The sequence below is a fragment of the Aplidium turbinatum genome, chromosome 4, assembly GCF_918807975.1.
Source record: "Aplidium turbinatum chromosome 4, kaAplTurb1.1, whole genome shotgun sequence".
NCBI lineage: Eukaryota > Metazoa > Chordata > Ascidiacea > Aplousobranchia > Polyclinidae > Aplidium > Aplidium turbinatum.
The window spans coordinates 25,479,320-25,495,751 of NC_137475.1; positions in this window are offsets into that span (position 1 = coordinate 25,479,320).

Genomic DNA, 16,432 nt, shown 5'->3' on the forward strand with positions numbered 1-16,432 from the left:
AATTTACAAAAGTGGCATTTGGAAAGGCATGCTATACCAGGATATGGTGCAACAATCAATAATACAGTCAGATAATTCATTAACGAGTTACAGCATAGGTTGTTAGAGGTTAATTTTCAGAACGCAAGTGCTTTTTTAGGTTAGGCTACTGCAAAATATTGAAAAGGTTTCAATTTCAGTGATGGTTTTCGGGAGATGGTTCCACACTTTAACTCCACTAAACTGAATGGATTGTTGAGTCAAGCTTTTGGAGAAGTAGGGGAGGAAAAAGTGATTGTTGCTTCTGGGGTTGATATTGAGTGCAAATTGTTATTAAGTTGAAATAGAAAATTAAAGCATTGGGGTAAGTGATTGTGTTTGAGTTTGAACATAAATTTTGCAGTTTCTATTGTGTATAGTTCGTCAATTGTGAAGAAATTATGGGATTCAGAGTGATTTGATTCATGTTTTGCAATCATTTTTATAAATTTGTTGCAAATCTTTTGAAGCTTTTTTAAAACAGTTACATGACCATGCTTCCATACACTTATGCAATACCGGAGATTGCTTTCAATTAAGGAATGGTAAAGGCAAATCAAATTGTTGGTGTTTAGGTAGGGCTTAACCTTGCAGATAACTCCAAAGTTTTTGCGAAGTTTTTGCAGTAAAGATAGCATGTGGGGTTTCCATGACAAGCCTTCGCTCAGCAAAATGCCCAGAAAACTAATAGTGTTGACACGTTTAATGGGTTGATTGCATATAGACAGTGTGTAAGAGAGGTTTGAAAGTTTATTTGTACTATTGAATAACATGTATTTGGTTTTTTTTTACATTTAGTGATAACTTATTTGCTGCTAACCAGTTTGTTACTCCTGTCATTTCCTCATTCGCCATTTCGAAACGTTTATCAAAATTTTTATTGCAAAAGAATAAATTGGTATCGTCAGCAAACATTATAGATTCAGAGTGTACTAAACATCTCGAAAAATCACTAACATAGATTAAAAATAATAGTGGTCCAAGGATCGATCCTTGTGGTACTCCATAACATATTTCTTTTTTAGCAGACATTGAGTGAGATACTTCTACAACTTGAAATCTGTTTTGTAAGTAACTTCTGAATCAGTCATGGGCTATACTCCTAATACCAAAATAGTACAGTTTGTTTAGCAGAATGTGGTGATCGATAGTATCAAATGCTTTGGACAGGTCCAAAAATATACCTAGTGTTGTTTCTTTTCTTTCAATTGCATTTGAAATTTTATCAACAAGATGTAATGTTGCATAAGCCATGCTTGGGAACAAATCCGGATTTGCTGCTTTAGTAAAAAAACGAAGCTCATCGCGTGGTTGTTACCCGTTGCTTCTTGCACAGGTAGCCTACGCCTTAGCTGCAAAAACTTTACCAGCAAGTCTCAAAGAAATTCTGACGAATTGCGTGAAAGTCGTTAATTTCATCAAAAGCAGAGCTGTAAACCACTGTACTTTTAAAGCGCTCTGTCAAGAAGTAGGGTCAGATTACGAAGTACTTTTGTATCATTCTGAGGTATGTTGGTTATCTAGAGAAGTTTTAAAACGACTGCAGCAGCTAAAAAATGAGGTATCAACTCTTTTGAAAGCAAAAGGAAGTCCCCTTTCAAAATTGTTTGAGAATAAAAGTTTTCTATACAACATGGCCTACTTAGCCGATGTTTTCGGTCATATTAACAATGTTAATCGTGACATTCAAGGACCAGGTGTGACAATAATTGATGCAGCTGAAAAACTGAAAGCGTTTTTAGCCAAGTTGCTGGTTTGGAAACGCAGATTGGAAGCAGGTAATTACGCTAACTTTCCAATGTTAGAAGATCTTATCTTGATGGATGAAGCGGCGAAAAAGTCAAAAGCGGCGAAAAGGTCAAAAGCGGCGAAAAAGTCAAAAGCGCGGCGAAAAAGTCAAAAGCGGCCGCGTACGCGGCGCGGCTTGCATCACTACTCTGAATGCCGGTAACGCCTAGAACATCACATAACTAAGGCGAAAGAGCCATGTTCAATTGTCCATTGAGTCCTGTCTTTGTCATGAGTTACCAAGAAAAGGGGGTTGGTGGGAAAGACTTGTATACCTGGGACTGGTATATAAGTCCCCCTCCACCCTTCTTGGTAACTCATGACAAAGACAGGACTCAATTCAATTTTCTCTTTTGCCTTAGTTGTGTGATGTTCTAGGTTTTTCCCTGAATGCCCCGTTGTTAGAATACATCACATGCTGAAATCGACAATTATAATGGAACAGATGCGGGGTGAAGAAATCGCAACAATAAATAGTACAAATAAAAAAAAGAGTCAGAAGTCATGTAAATTTCACTTGGTGTGGAGCTACATGTACTTGAGGGGTTTGTTCCAGCCAATTGTTTACCAAATCAAACGTCATATAAAAACCGTTATGGTCTACTTAACCTAGCTGGCATCTTACGTCATGGAAATTGCTAGAAAATGTCCAAATATTGCACCATCGTTCGTAAGACCTGATGAAATATTGCATCAGCCGCTTTGAACACGGCTTTGAATTGCGTGACAATGTCTTTCATTATTGCGTCACAGTTACTGTGTACCTGCATTTGAGATATCGCAAATTATTCTAGTCATTCATAAATTGTTTGTTGGAAGTCAGTCGCAAGTTTAACTGTTTGCTTGGTGCTTGCTAGCTGGACAAATTTTCCGTCTTTTATCTAAGTAGTTTGTTCTGTAGTGACAGTTTTTTAGAGGTGTACGGCGTTGCATCTCGATTTCGATAGCCGCGGGCTAATTTTACAGAAATACAAGTTTGAATAGACGTTTCAAAGGAGTGTTTCTTGTTCGGTCATTACATTCAGACGAACGGATTCGGGAATCTTATGTTACAATTTTCCCACAAAGAGATTATGGTTTACCGCTGTGACCAAGGTTACTGTTATTTCTTTATTCACTTGTTGATTTATGCATATCAGTTTGTATCCTCTGTGGATCCTTCTCTTGTATCATGGGCCGATCCTATAGATCAGTGGTTTTCAAACTGTGGTACGCGTACCTCTAGTCACGTTAAGCGAATCGATCATTTTCCGGTAGTCGCCCTACGAGTAGCCTACGTGGTCTCGATAAATTGTCCTGTACTAAATTGTCTCCCAATTGTTCATTTCTTGAATAATTTCAACAGATTTGCTATCGTTGGAAAGCAAAGCATGGGTTCAACCCCGGTTATACCAATTAAGTAACGGCCAATAAATCACAAAGTTTCACTAGCTTCCTCCAGTGACTGCCTAATCTTGCGGGATTTCAAACGCTTATCACGGAATATATTTAAATGGCGAACAAATTAAACCAATGCTTATTGAAAGAACATAATCTAACTTATCATTATGTCTTTAATTCAGTGTTATAGTAGCCTAAGGCATGACTTGTCGAGACCTAGGCAAGGCCGAAATCCACTTTTTTTCTTCGGGGAAAAGCCGAGACACGAGACATAAAGTTTATTAAAATTACGATCGATACGGGACCCAAACGGGCCGAGACTATGCACGAGATTTTATTCAACCAGCTAATCGACACTTTAAGACTGACACCTTGTCATGCTATCATAAAGGCCCATGTTTTGTTATTGCGGTGCTGCTCACCTATTGTCTGGTTTGATTGTTTTGTCGCTTTTGTGTGGTAGGCCTAATTATGGACAAAGTTTATGGACAATATTTGACAAATTATTTGACAAAGTGTTATAGTTAGACTTGCTTTCCCAGTGACGTCAATGCGTACATTCTCTAGAGCGACTATACTAACTCGTCAGAATGGTCTTTTGTCACGGTACACAGAACAGCATCATAATGCCGAAAAGAGTGTTGCTGTTTTTTGATGTCCCCTCGCCATGTACTTTAGCCTACTAGCTTTCATAGTTATGCCTTTGCCCTTTTTACAGCGTTGATATAACGTTACTTCGCCAATGAACGTTCAGGTGCGGGTGCAATATTTAGTTCGTTAAGCTTCTATACGCAGGTGGCTTTTTGTACAAATTGCTTGCGGTTGTAATGTTTAGGCCTAAGTGTTAGTTTTTGTAGTGTAGGCCTAACTGAATATCTGAGAATGAACATTCATGACGAATTAAATATTTAGACAACTATTATTCCATGTCTAACACTGGATTTTGGTCCTGCAACGTTAAAATTAAGATTGTTCATGACTTCTAAACATTAAATGGATGTATGATCACGACATAGGCGAAGCACAATTTGAAACATTTTTATTTTTGATTTGTTTTGGAAATGCTCTCAGAGCGCACCAAATTGGAAGTGTTTTTCAAAAATTTCTGGGGGAGGCCCCCCCAGACCTCCCGTTGGAAGTGTTGCCTTCGGCAACACGCCTTCGCCCGACGGTTACGCCCTTCGTGCCTACTACCTTGCTGCAGCATATTTCCAAGTTGCTTTCCCAACGGCTTAAGCCACCGAACGTCACTGGTAATTAGTATTGTAGTGACAAGTTTTACTGGCGTACGGTGTTGCGTCCCAATTTCGACAGCCTCAAGGCTGTCGATTTTTTACAGAAATACAATTTTTGAATACACGTTTTCAGAAGAGTGTTTCTTTCGGTCATTACATACAGACGAACGGATCCGGGAACTTTATGTTACAATTTTCCCACGAAGAGATTATGGTTTACCGTTGTGACACCTTCTGTCAAGCCTTAAAGCAGCCTGCGGCTTAGGTCGCTAAGTAGTGCTTGAATGACCGCCGGGTGCTACCTCCTCAATCGGCCAAGTTTGGCCGCCGGTCTCTTCGGTTAGATGGTCTCGCAGTAGCCTACTGGATTACAATCCCGATAAAGCAGTTATTGCGCGGTGCAACGATTCTATTGTAGGACGTCGCCCAGGCTTCAACAACTCTAAGTGATCATTTTAGCATTGTTGCAAGACGTTTAATTCCATTTAGGCTACTTGAGGTATCGTTATTTTTGGCCTCCAAGCACGCAGATTTGGCCGCCGAGAAGGAGCTCCCGGTAGGCTACGATGGCTGCCGAAAAAAAAAACAGTTTTAAGGCCTGTAGGCTACTGTGTTTGCTAAATTTCTATCGTAACGTATGAACAGCGTTCCCTCTAAAAAAGCAATAAATTGGTTTTTCATTCCTTTTGTGAGAGTCTATAAAACCGTCTTTCTTTGATTATGATCAGACAACTGTCACTTGCGGTGCTTATCAGCATGGCAAGAATTGTTGATTAACAATACTTTTGCAGTAGGCTTACTAAGCTAAATATTTTTTAACTGTCCGGAAGCATAATAATTCCACTTTGTACGCGTTTTAATCAACCACTGGGACATTGTGGCTGGACAATGGACATCAGGGTGGGTCGTTTTTGACTTTTTTTTGAAATTCAAAAAGGGCTAGTCATAAAAAGTGGCACATGCATAAAAAAATTACGTGTGCAAAATTTCATCAGTTTGGGGGTGCATCTTCTGCCCCCGCAGGGGGGTCAAACTTTCAATTTTTCTGAAAAAAAGTGGAAATTTCACTTTCCGTTTTAAGATAATTTTTTTTTATAATTTTTCTTCTGGCTAGTTATAAATTGTAAGTGGGATGTACCCAGAACTTTCCTATGTAAAGGCATGTTCGAAGCTTATAAGGTTTACTGCCCCCGCATCCACGACCAAAATGCTGAATTTTCACCAATTTGAGATGCAATTTTGTCATTGCTCAATAGACAAACTTGTCGCAAAAGGGCGAGTTGGCGTTAACGCAGTACGCTCATATATCTTCTGTTCAAACTCTTTTACTGCCATGGGCTTTATCCAAGGGGGGGTGAGGAGGATGATCACCCTCCCAGTTCTTGAAGTGGAGAGTGAGCAATGCACAATCACCCCCCCCCACTCATTTGGCTTTTGCGATATTTTATTGATCAAATTTTGAAAAAAAATATTTCCGCTGATATCACTTTTTTGATGATAGCGGTATTTTGGATCCAGATTTAAGTCACTTTCATCAAAAATTTGGCCCTATCACACACGTATGTGATGCAAGAAATAAATCAATAGGGCTGAAACCCCGCTGTAAATGACTTGTGCATTAGTGTGGAAAATCTTATAAGGCTGCTATTAGTTAATGCAGGCCTCGAAATTTGTACTTTTTTCCGGCGGTCAAGCATGTCCTACCAGACTGGCCCTTTCAGCGGACATTTAATATCTCAACCGGACATATTTTTTGCATGTAGATTTTGCACAAAATCACACTACAGTAGTCGTGTTTGTAGAAGAAGATTTTCTACAACAGAATAACTCTGCAATGGTTGATGGCTTAATTAACCCACCCTGAAGTATACTGGAGCAGTTTGCTTGCAAATAAATCAGTGCGTTAATGACAGTCGTGTAATGACGCAATAAACACAATTGAAATCAGCGTAAATAAGGTCGCCACATTCGCCTAAGCACGTGCGGAACCCAGCTGAGACTTGCTTCTCTGTGACGTTTTTTTTTAACAAACGATCAATGTAACGCAATAATCCGCATTGTTAAAATTAGAATACAATATATCCTGCCGAAAAGTTCAGACAACTTTATTTCAAGGCAACATTGCAAGGCATTGAAATGATGTAAAAATGGCTACTTTTGACATCAGCTCGTTAACTAGGCCACTTTAATGTGATCTTTAAAGCAATTGCCTGTACTATTATTTAAGGATGAGCCGATTAATCGGCATCGGAATCGGCAGGTATCGGCAATTTTTGGAGAATCGGAATCGGCATCGGAAAAAGTTGCCGATTCTTTCCGATCCTTTATCAAAGTGTCCTAATCAAAAGTAGCGCGAGCGCATGGAAATACCGATCAAAGAACGGCTTCTTTGAACAACCGCATCAGCGTCAACTAGCATTCGGAGAGCGGTAGTTTAAAACTCTAAATTATAACGATTGTCCGCCATTTTGTAAACTCTTGTTTAGTAGGCACGAGATCAAAATACTTTCTTTCTTTGAAATGACGAAAAACGTTCAAAGAGAAAGTCAGACTAGATAAAATATAAAAGTTGAATGATTACACAACGGTTAGAAGTTAAAGGAGAAATGGATTATTACGTAATAGTTATTAGCTTGCAGTATGCGAGGCGCTAAAAGCAAGTTAAGAGAAAAAGCGAGGGGGTATAAACTGCAAAGAAAATGAGAACAACTGTCGGAAAGTTTCAAAACGATTTTAGAAAAAAAACAAAAGACGTCAATGGAAAACAACGTGTGAAGTTGCAAGTTATATCTTTTCAGACGCTGAATTGCAGTGAATTAATCTTGTCACTTAGTAAACACGTGAAAAAACATTACCTCGTTTGCGCAATAATCACTTGATTGTTTGTTCAACCCATGAAACGGACTATGTTACCAGTCAAATGCTGTCCCAGCCAGTGGCGTAGCCAAGGGGGGGGGGGGGGGGGGTTTTGGGGGTTACAACCCCCCCTTTGGCACGCGTGTGACGTCACGATATTGAGAATGATGCTTTCAGGCTAAAAAAAATTGCCTAATTTTAAACAAAATTGCATTAAAAGAACGAGTTTTGCCAATACCAAACATCTCAGCCAGGAATTAGCAACAAGAAAACACAGAGACTTAGCTTTATTTCCGAAAAATGCCGAAGAAAACATAATCTTATCTTTTTGCTATGCTACCGGACAGCACCATTTTACAGGAATATTCGTACCCACATTTTTGTCGAAAATGCTCTCAGAATGCACCAAATTCAAAGTAATTTTTCAAAATTTTCTGGGGGAGGCCCCCCAGACCTCCCGCCGCTGAGTGGTCAAAATCCCCCCTTTCAAAATTCCTGGCTACGCTACTGGTCCCAGCTCTAGTCGGCATTCGGCAAAATTAGGGAGTTTTCTTTGATCTGTAGAATATACCTTAACCGTTTGTCCTGTGACGGGGGGGTCGGGTGGGATTTGGTACTTTTCAAAGCAATATTACTAAAGAACTTCGCAATCCACACCTTTGAAATTTTTTGACTTTTCCTAAAAATTATTCAAGAATTTATTTCGATTTAAATGACGTTGCTATTGTCTATAGGTTTAGAGATATGACATGATTTTCATAACATACTCTGGTATTTTAGCCTGCTACTAGCTAGCCCTTTTGTTTTCAAATTATACGGATTAATAGGATTACTGAGTGCCGCCGTGCGTGGAACTGCGACGCAGCTATCTCATGACTTGGTTTTGTTGGAACGCATTCAACCGTAATGATTCCGCCTTTTGTTTGCAAACTCGACTTTTGAGTTGCTTTGATTAATCTTTTAATTACATCTGAGTATCTTTGAAATTATCAGAGAGCATACGATAAACCATGTTGAAAAAGATGTCATTTTACATAGTTTTCTATGGCGAATACATTTTGTTTCTAACTTATAACAAGAAGCAATACGAAAACTCTTGACAAAACTCAGTTTATCTCATAAAACAAACCGACTGATGTGGTAAGTTTCTTGTTGATTTCTTGCTCGGAAAACAACAAGTAGTGAGTTCTTGACCCCCCAATAAACTTCTGCAGTACCGGTACACTTATATTCACATGGATGTTGCTAAAATGTATTATAAAACCGAGAGATTGAAGGATACTGAAAAGAACTTGACATCGGCTATCTAAATTGCTCTGCTTTTGTGGAAAAACACGCGCAACTAAATTATTGTGCTTTGACAAACATTGCACATATTGTATAAGCACTGAATCTTTACCTAAATGGTAATTTTGCAGTTGCTTGAGAGATTACAAAATTATTTTTTCTCTACGAGGATTCAAAAGTTTGATACATCTCAGCAGAAACACTATTAGGACCAACTCAATAAATTCAAACTTTTTATTCAAATGTTGGTCTTCAAAAGCTTATTTTCACAAAACGGTGTAGGCCTATATCTTTTTCTCAATAAATTTGGACATTTATGTCATTTGGAGTAAAGTTGTTGGTTGGGTTGAAAGAATCTGAAATCAATGCCTCGTTTTTGTAACGTATTGCAACGTAATCTATCAGTCAGCCGCTTTTGTGCCCTTTTGTTTTCGAATACATTTCCGTGCCAAAAGATTGGGTTTTGTAATAACGCCATCAACCGCGAAGTTGCATACTTTGACTGCATCTCAAACGCTATACCATACTCAGCAATTTTTCTAAAGCATTGTTACACAAAATGCATATCTGACAAAATAAGGGAAATATGTTGAATTGAATCATTTTTTATACGGATCGTTTTCCTTGTCTCATAAAACTAATTAGAAAAAAGGAAAAACGAATTTTATCGTTTGGCATAAAAATTTGTATATTGAGGTTCACCTTGGTTTGCAGGAGAAATGAAAATCACTACAAAGGATTGCTGCTCCAAGTGATTTTCACAGCTATTTGATCCTACGCGATGATATCAATTATAGTTTCTATCAGATGAAACTTGTTCAAACTATTTTTTTTAAAACTATGGTTCATTCAAGAATATAATACTTTGTAAATATAACTTACTTCATTTTTGTGTTTTTACTTCGACTTTTTCACAAGCAAGACTTTACACAAAACAACTTCAGTGTGAGACTACCCAGTAATGTCGATAAGTAATTTTTAACATGAGTCGATTGACCAGAGTAGCCTAGGTGGACCAGAAAGCTGTGGCAAAAACTTGATTACTTTTTATCAAAATGTTTGCACATTGGGAACAGCAATCACTTTGTTTCACATCAGCAAGTCACTTTTTGTCATTGGTTCAACGTCTGCAGACGTCTGAACTAATATACAACAAAATTGGTTTTCTGGGTCTTTGGTTCGGAAAAACATTATGATGTATTGTGACGTGGTCTATCGGCCAGCAGTAGTTTACGCGCCTTTTGTTTTTGAGTGTGTATCAATCACAAAAGATGGCTTTTGCAGTAAGGCCGTCAACCGCAAACTGCATCTAAAGTGCTATTTCAAAATTTGAAGAGAAAGAAATCTTCTAATGCGTAAGAAATAACTTGCCACAAAATGCATGTCCAACAAATTAGAAAAAAATGTAGAAAACGTTATCCTGCAAATCTAGCTGACAACATGAAAAAAGCCATGCCAATCGTTTAGACACAAACGTGTATTTTTAAAATATCAATAACCTTCAATTTTACCGAAGGAAAAAGTCAAAACTTTAGTGATTGTTTTTTTTGTACGACTATAGCACTCAGCCTAAAAAAGATTTTTTTGCAAGTTTTGATATCTTGCTAAATGTATTTATTTTTCGTATCGTTATCCCACGATTTTGAGTTTGTCACACACAACTGGAGTTCCATTTGGCAATGTACAAACGTCAAACGACCTCTTCTATAACCTACCAATACGATTTGACTAAGCGATTATTATCACTACACTTTATCAAAATTGTTTGCAAAATTTTTTCATTCAAAGTGATCATTGTTGGTAAGTATGGAAACATATCACTTTTGCAATGTATCGTGACATAGTTTATCGCTTTTTGTTTTGGAGTGCATGAAGTTGGAACGAGCCTAAGTTGGAACGAGCTCCTATCGAAGCAAGTGGCTACCTTTGGATAGGTTGTTGTTCAAATACCATGTGACACCATCAGGCTACCTTACTTTTCTGTATTCAACCGCTCCCCAGACAGCAAATCAGTCATTTTTTACATCGATTCAACGTCTCTAGATGTTGAAACAATGTTAAAAACGAATGAATAGCTCCCTGGGATGTGCTGCAAAATACAAAGTGTTTCTTGATCATGTATAATCAAACTAGACAGTGTGAGTGTGAAAAGAAAACTGAACTAAACACAATTGACGCCAAATAAAATGTTTACTAAAGTTCATTGCTTGATTTAGTTCTAATATCAAGTGATGACAGTACGTTTGAAAATATGTAGACCATAACATGTGGCTCAAAAAGAACTTGAAACAGTTTTTTTTGCGGTGATTTTGTCTCTCTGCAAATGTTGAGACAAAGAGAAAGATTTTTACAATGCCTCCGGCAAAACAACAAGCAAACGCAAGTCGGACGTCAATTACGATTTCATTGAAGCGTGGACGACGTCTACGCGTAAAAGATTAAAGTCCAAAACAAAAGAATCCGCCCGTCACACTCAATTATAAAGTAATTAAGAAGCGGTTTCTCAAATCAAATAAAAAAATATGACCAGCGATCAAATTATTTGATTTTTCAAGTTGTGCTGTTGAATAAATTGCAAAAAATTTTCGATGATGTGTTGTCAGATGAATTATCTGCATCATGTGAAAATTTGATTGTTCTATCTTGGGTAGTTTTTGAGTTACACAAGCTCAAAGTGCTAGTGTCGAACCGACCCCCCCGTCCGCAAGTCAACTGGCCAAAATACGTCACAGGAAATAGGTTTATGCAGACATTTTTAGCGCAGCAAGAAGAGAAATGATTTGGTGGAAACCAAACAATACTATGTTTCCTGAGCTGAGCAAAATTGCAAATAAATTGCTTTCGTCACCACCATCGTCGATCGAAAGCAAACGAATTTTTAGCACAGGTGGCAATATTTTTACGCCTCAACGGAACAGACTTACTCCAGCAGTGGAGAAAAGTTGATGATATTGCATTTTAATTTACGTGCCTTTAATTTTGAATATTAAAAAGCGGAAATGTTCTTTGTAATTATTGTTTAATCGTTGTAAAATTCGTAGTCACTGAAAGTTGCTTAATGTTAATTTACTAAGCAGAGAGAAGTAACTTCCAAGTATTGGCCTATTAGTTACGCTTAATGCGTTCAACAAACAATCGTGTGATTGCGCAAACGTAATCAAACCAGCTACCCGGTAATCTTCACGTGTTTGCTAAGCAACAAGATTGGCTGCAACTCTGCGTTCGAAAACAATACTAATTTCTTCACAAGATGTTTTTCTTTTTTCGCCTATTGATGCACTTTGAATGCAAGGCTGGTGTGTTACTTTTTTAAAGGTTTTTGTATATTCAATACCGCTGCGTTCATTTTCTTTTACACTCTAGTCTTTTTATCTTCTTGTTTCAGGCACCTTCTTGAATTCTGCGAGAAAAATACTGCAAACCGCACAAGATAATATTTTGCGTACTGCATTAAGCTACGTTTATTTTGCACTTTGTGAGCAATGGCGATTTTTCTCTTTTCACTGATTTCCGCAACAAATAAAACGCGTGGCTATCACCACTTTGTAGCGCGCAAGAAGCGAAGAACTACCGTAAAAAATCACGCTGTCTAGAGCAGGCGACAAAGTGAACGCTTTTAGACATTTCAAAGGCAGCAACTTGTAACAAAATCGCAACCACTTGTAGAGCGCCAACTAAAAGCAGCTTTAATCATTTAACCAAAGAATCGGTATCGGCAAATATTTAAGAATCGGCATCGGCAAAAATTCTGTAATCGGCACATCCCTACTATTATTGCTTCAGCTCCGTATTTGTTCGCGTTAAACAAACAATTGTTACAATTCAAATTTAAAACATACTTTTGCTGCATAAGCTCTATTTTTGTCAAGAATTTTGCGGCGGTCATTTATGACCGACCAATTAGCCGGCTTCGGCAGACATTCGAGGTTATTCCGGAGGTCATGTCCGCCGGATATTTCGAGGCCTGGTTAATGGCCCCTCTTCTGTGGAATCAGAAAGAAGCTTCAGCAAATTACGGCGGTTGAAGACATGGATACGAAACACAATGACTGCTACACGACTAAATTTTATTGCTAGCCTATATGTCATAGTCACCAAGACGTTTTGGATGAACTAAATGAGGATCGAATCTGGTCAAGAATTTGCTTTTAATAGTTCTCAAAGATATAAAATCTTCGGGCGTTTTTGACTGTTGTGAACTTGTGGCAATCTTCACTTATTGTAGGCTATTTCTTGTTATACCACGACATCTACAATCAGGGCCGGATTTAGCTGATGGGGGGCCCCCTGCAAAAAAACCACCTCTGCGTCTACAGTAGCATCAATCCAGCAATACACAGCATTTTGCAGAAACTTCAAAGGCTGAAAGGAAGAAGAAATAACACAAAATCACACATTTTCCACGTAGGGGGGCCCGGGGCACCTGCCCCCTCTAAATCGGGGCCTGTCTACAATACTGTGTATGATGCTTTTTTACACGGTGTGTTATTGTGTTGTGCATTATTTCTTGTGCAATTGTTAGTGTTCTTTCGTTAGGGTAGGCTATAGGCCTACTGTGCAAGTGTAGCCTACTGTATCTGTTAACCACTGCTCATGCATTCCATGACTATATTCATTGCGTGTAAATAGCTCATGTCTTCACTGCACAAAATTTTGTGCTGAATGAGTGATCAAAATGAAGCTAATACCACAATGGGGGGTCTGGGGGGCGTAGCCCTCCAGAAGTTTAAATGACTATGACGATTTTAGCCCACTGTCCAAAAATCACCCCTGTGAATTGTGGGCCTAAAAGTGGATAGAGTCCCTATTCACTGCCCATATGTTTTATGATAAAGAGTTACAATTATAAAATGAATATCCTTTTGAAGTCAAAGTCTAGAGGTGGGCCTAAATTTCAGCAAAAATTTGGAGCAAATAAAAGAATTTGCAAAGCAAAAATTATTTGGTATCGGTTGTTGTAAGTGTTCCAATTTTCAGCAATGTACTTGCCCGCAGGAAAATCGTGTCCCTGTTACAGAACAACAGTTCCTTCTTGATCAAAGAATAACCCGCATAATGGTGATTGATAAACTTGATAAATCGGCCACAAAATCTTAATTTTAAACGTTTTCAGAGGAGAATCGCAAAATCATAACAATTCCGTTCTTTACGTGAAGACCCAGGAGCAGGCACAAGTAGCGCTTTGGTTAAAACACGTTTAAGTTTTTATTCAAAGGCTTCGCCCCCCAGACCCCCCTTATGTAGGAGAATGTTTAAAACTGGTAGCAACTTTTATAGGTCCCTCCTGTGTGTAAAACGACGCCAAAACACACACATTGTAAGTTGTAAGAAACGAAGAACGGCAACAACAAAGCAGCTGCTCAGGAAATTAAAAAGAAAACGAACAAATTAAAAAGTGATGTGAAAACGACAGTTTGTGGAAATGAGTTTTCACACTCTTCCGAAGATTGCTTTTCGCTCAAGTTTTTCTCTATGTGAACTGTATCATGAGCTTTTTGACATCGACAGTGTCGACTTTTCCGATGGCATCCGGTAAGCTGATCTCAGTATCAGATCCTTCCTCACCGTTTGCACAGCCCAGAAGGGCCTTTTCTCTGTTGGCTGATGTAAGCAGATCCACCTGGTCGAATCTTCGATCAAGCTCAGCTTGAACCAAATCAAAGGCTTCGACGTGGGCCTTATTGCCGTTTCCACGCTCCTTCTCCCGCAGACGACAAAGCATCCGATTCCTCTGTGTTTCAAAATTTTGCTGGAGTTTTGCTCACTCGGAGATCCTTTGGCGTCTTTAGGTTATTGGCAGACGCTGGGACGTTCGCTGCTTCCACAAGCTTGGAAACGGATTCATCTTTTCTGAGATTTTTTATCCGTTCGCGGAAAATGGTGATGGATCCAAAGCTGAAGCGGAGATCTTCTTGTTTTGGAGTTGTCTAGCGACGGCTTCTGCAGGCTGAAAAACTTCCCCTCAGCAGGTAGGCTAATCGTAAAATAAAGCCGCATCGTGTGTGCTTATTTTACCAAGCTGAATAGGCTATCTTTGCACGTGCGTTTCCTTCCATTGCACTATCTTCTGTCATGTCGGTCAGACATTGCAACAGGGTAGGGTAGCACTTGACAACACGAGCGAGGGCAGAAGCATGAACGCACCAACGAGTAGGACACAAACCCAGAAAATTGCATGCAACTTCATCGGAACCAAAAAACGAAATGAATAAAGATTTAAGTTTAGACGATTCACGAATTACAACTGCAGCACCTTGAACGAAGTTTAAGGCATCGGCAATAAGCTTCACCTCCTTTACAACGTCTTGCAAAATCAAATCGAGAGCATGATTACTGCAGTGAATGTATATATAATGATCCAGGGCATAATGCTTTAAGTTTGGCCCGCACTCCGTTATAACAACCAGATCTCTTGCTGTTCTATGCTGTAAGGTAAGTGAATATTGTAGAATGATGTCCAATAAACGATGGAACGCCGTATTAGTAGGGAGGGTTGTTAGTAGGCTACCGCTACTGCGAGGTATCCCTGTGATTAACGACTCTTTATTACGAATGATGAGCGCGATCACACGTAATAGGAACTCGATTCATCGTAGCAATTATTGCTCGAATAATTTTCTGAAAATATGTTATGTACCTTAAATTATCAGAATTTTCTAGGGGGGCTGAAGCAATTATCCAAAATTCCAGGGGAGGCTGAAGCCCCTTGAGCACCCCTACTTCCCGCGCCCTTGATTAGGTTTGTTTTGTTTATATTTATAAAATTCTGCTTACAGCCTTACAAGTATGGATATGAGTACACGAGTATTTTAATTTAATTTTATTAATTAAACGATGTTTTTTACATAAGGCAATTAAATTATTGAACAGGGGTTCCTTGAGCTTTTGGGTTTCTTCAGGGTTTCCTTCATTAGGTTCCGTTCCACCAAAAAGGTTGAAAACCACTGGTCTAAGGGTTTACTATAAAATAATGGTCAGGCTAGGACAGGAGTGTGATATGGAAACTTGCGGGTGGGGTTGGAAACTGGAAGGCAGTCAGTTTGTAACAGAGTCGGACATGAATGCGGCCCCAGATTCCCTTTTATAGATTATCTACTGCAACTGCACAACTGCCTGTAGCACTGCCAGGTGTAGCTGTAGGCAGAATAATCTACTCTGTACCTCAGCATGTGGACAGTGCAACTTGTTGCCTGTGACAATACGTACAATCAGTCATTACTGGACGAAGATGATGACCAGGACTTAGCCTAAGCAACTGAATGTAAATGACTTAATAAGTGGTCTGCGATGCTTGTACTGCCAGTCTTTCACTATTGGTTTTGTTTCATATAAGTCTTTCCATTAAACTAATGAGTTAATTTCATTTTGATTTGTTTTAATGAATTCCTTACCACCTTAAACCCAGGGATAGGACCCCATAATTACAGCTCTAGCATGAATATTAAGTGAATTATTGTCATTATACTGTTTTGGCGACCATCTTGAAAATGACAACTTTCCGGTACTCTGACTCTCCTAGATTTTTAATATATTATTCTTGATGATAACTACTAAAAAAAACCGTTGGAAAACCTTTTGTAGGAATTTTTTGGGGTCAAATATTGACCTGCCTGTAAGTGAACAAAATTATCGTTTTTGGAACTATTATACATTAGCGTAGGCTATTATATAATAGTTTGTTAATGTCACTTCGTTTAAAGCCAAATATAGTTGTTATTGAGTACCTACTTGCTTATTAATTATGACAATAATAATATCACATTTTAAAGAAGCCGTCGATACTTCGTAAAAATATTCAAATTTTGTTTATCCGCCAATTTGAGAAAAAAATGGCGGATTTTCAAAAAAGGCGGATAACATTTTTTCCC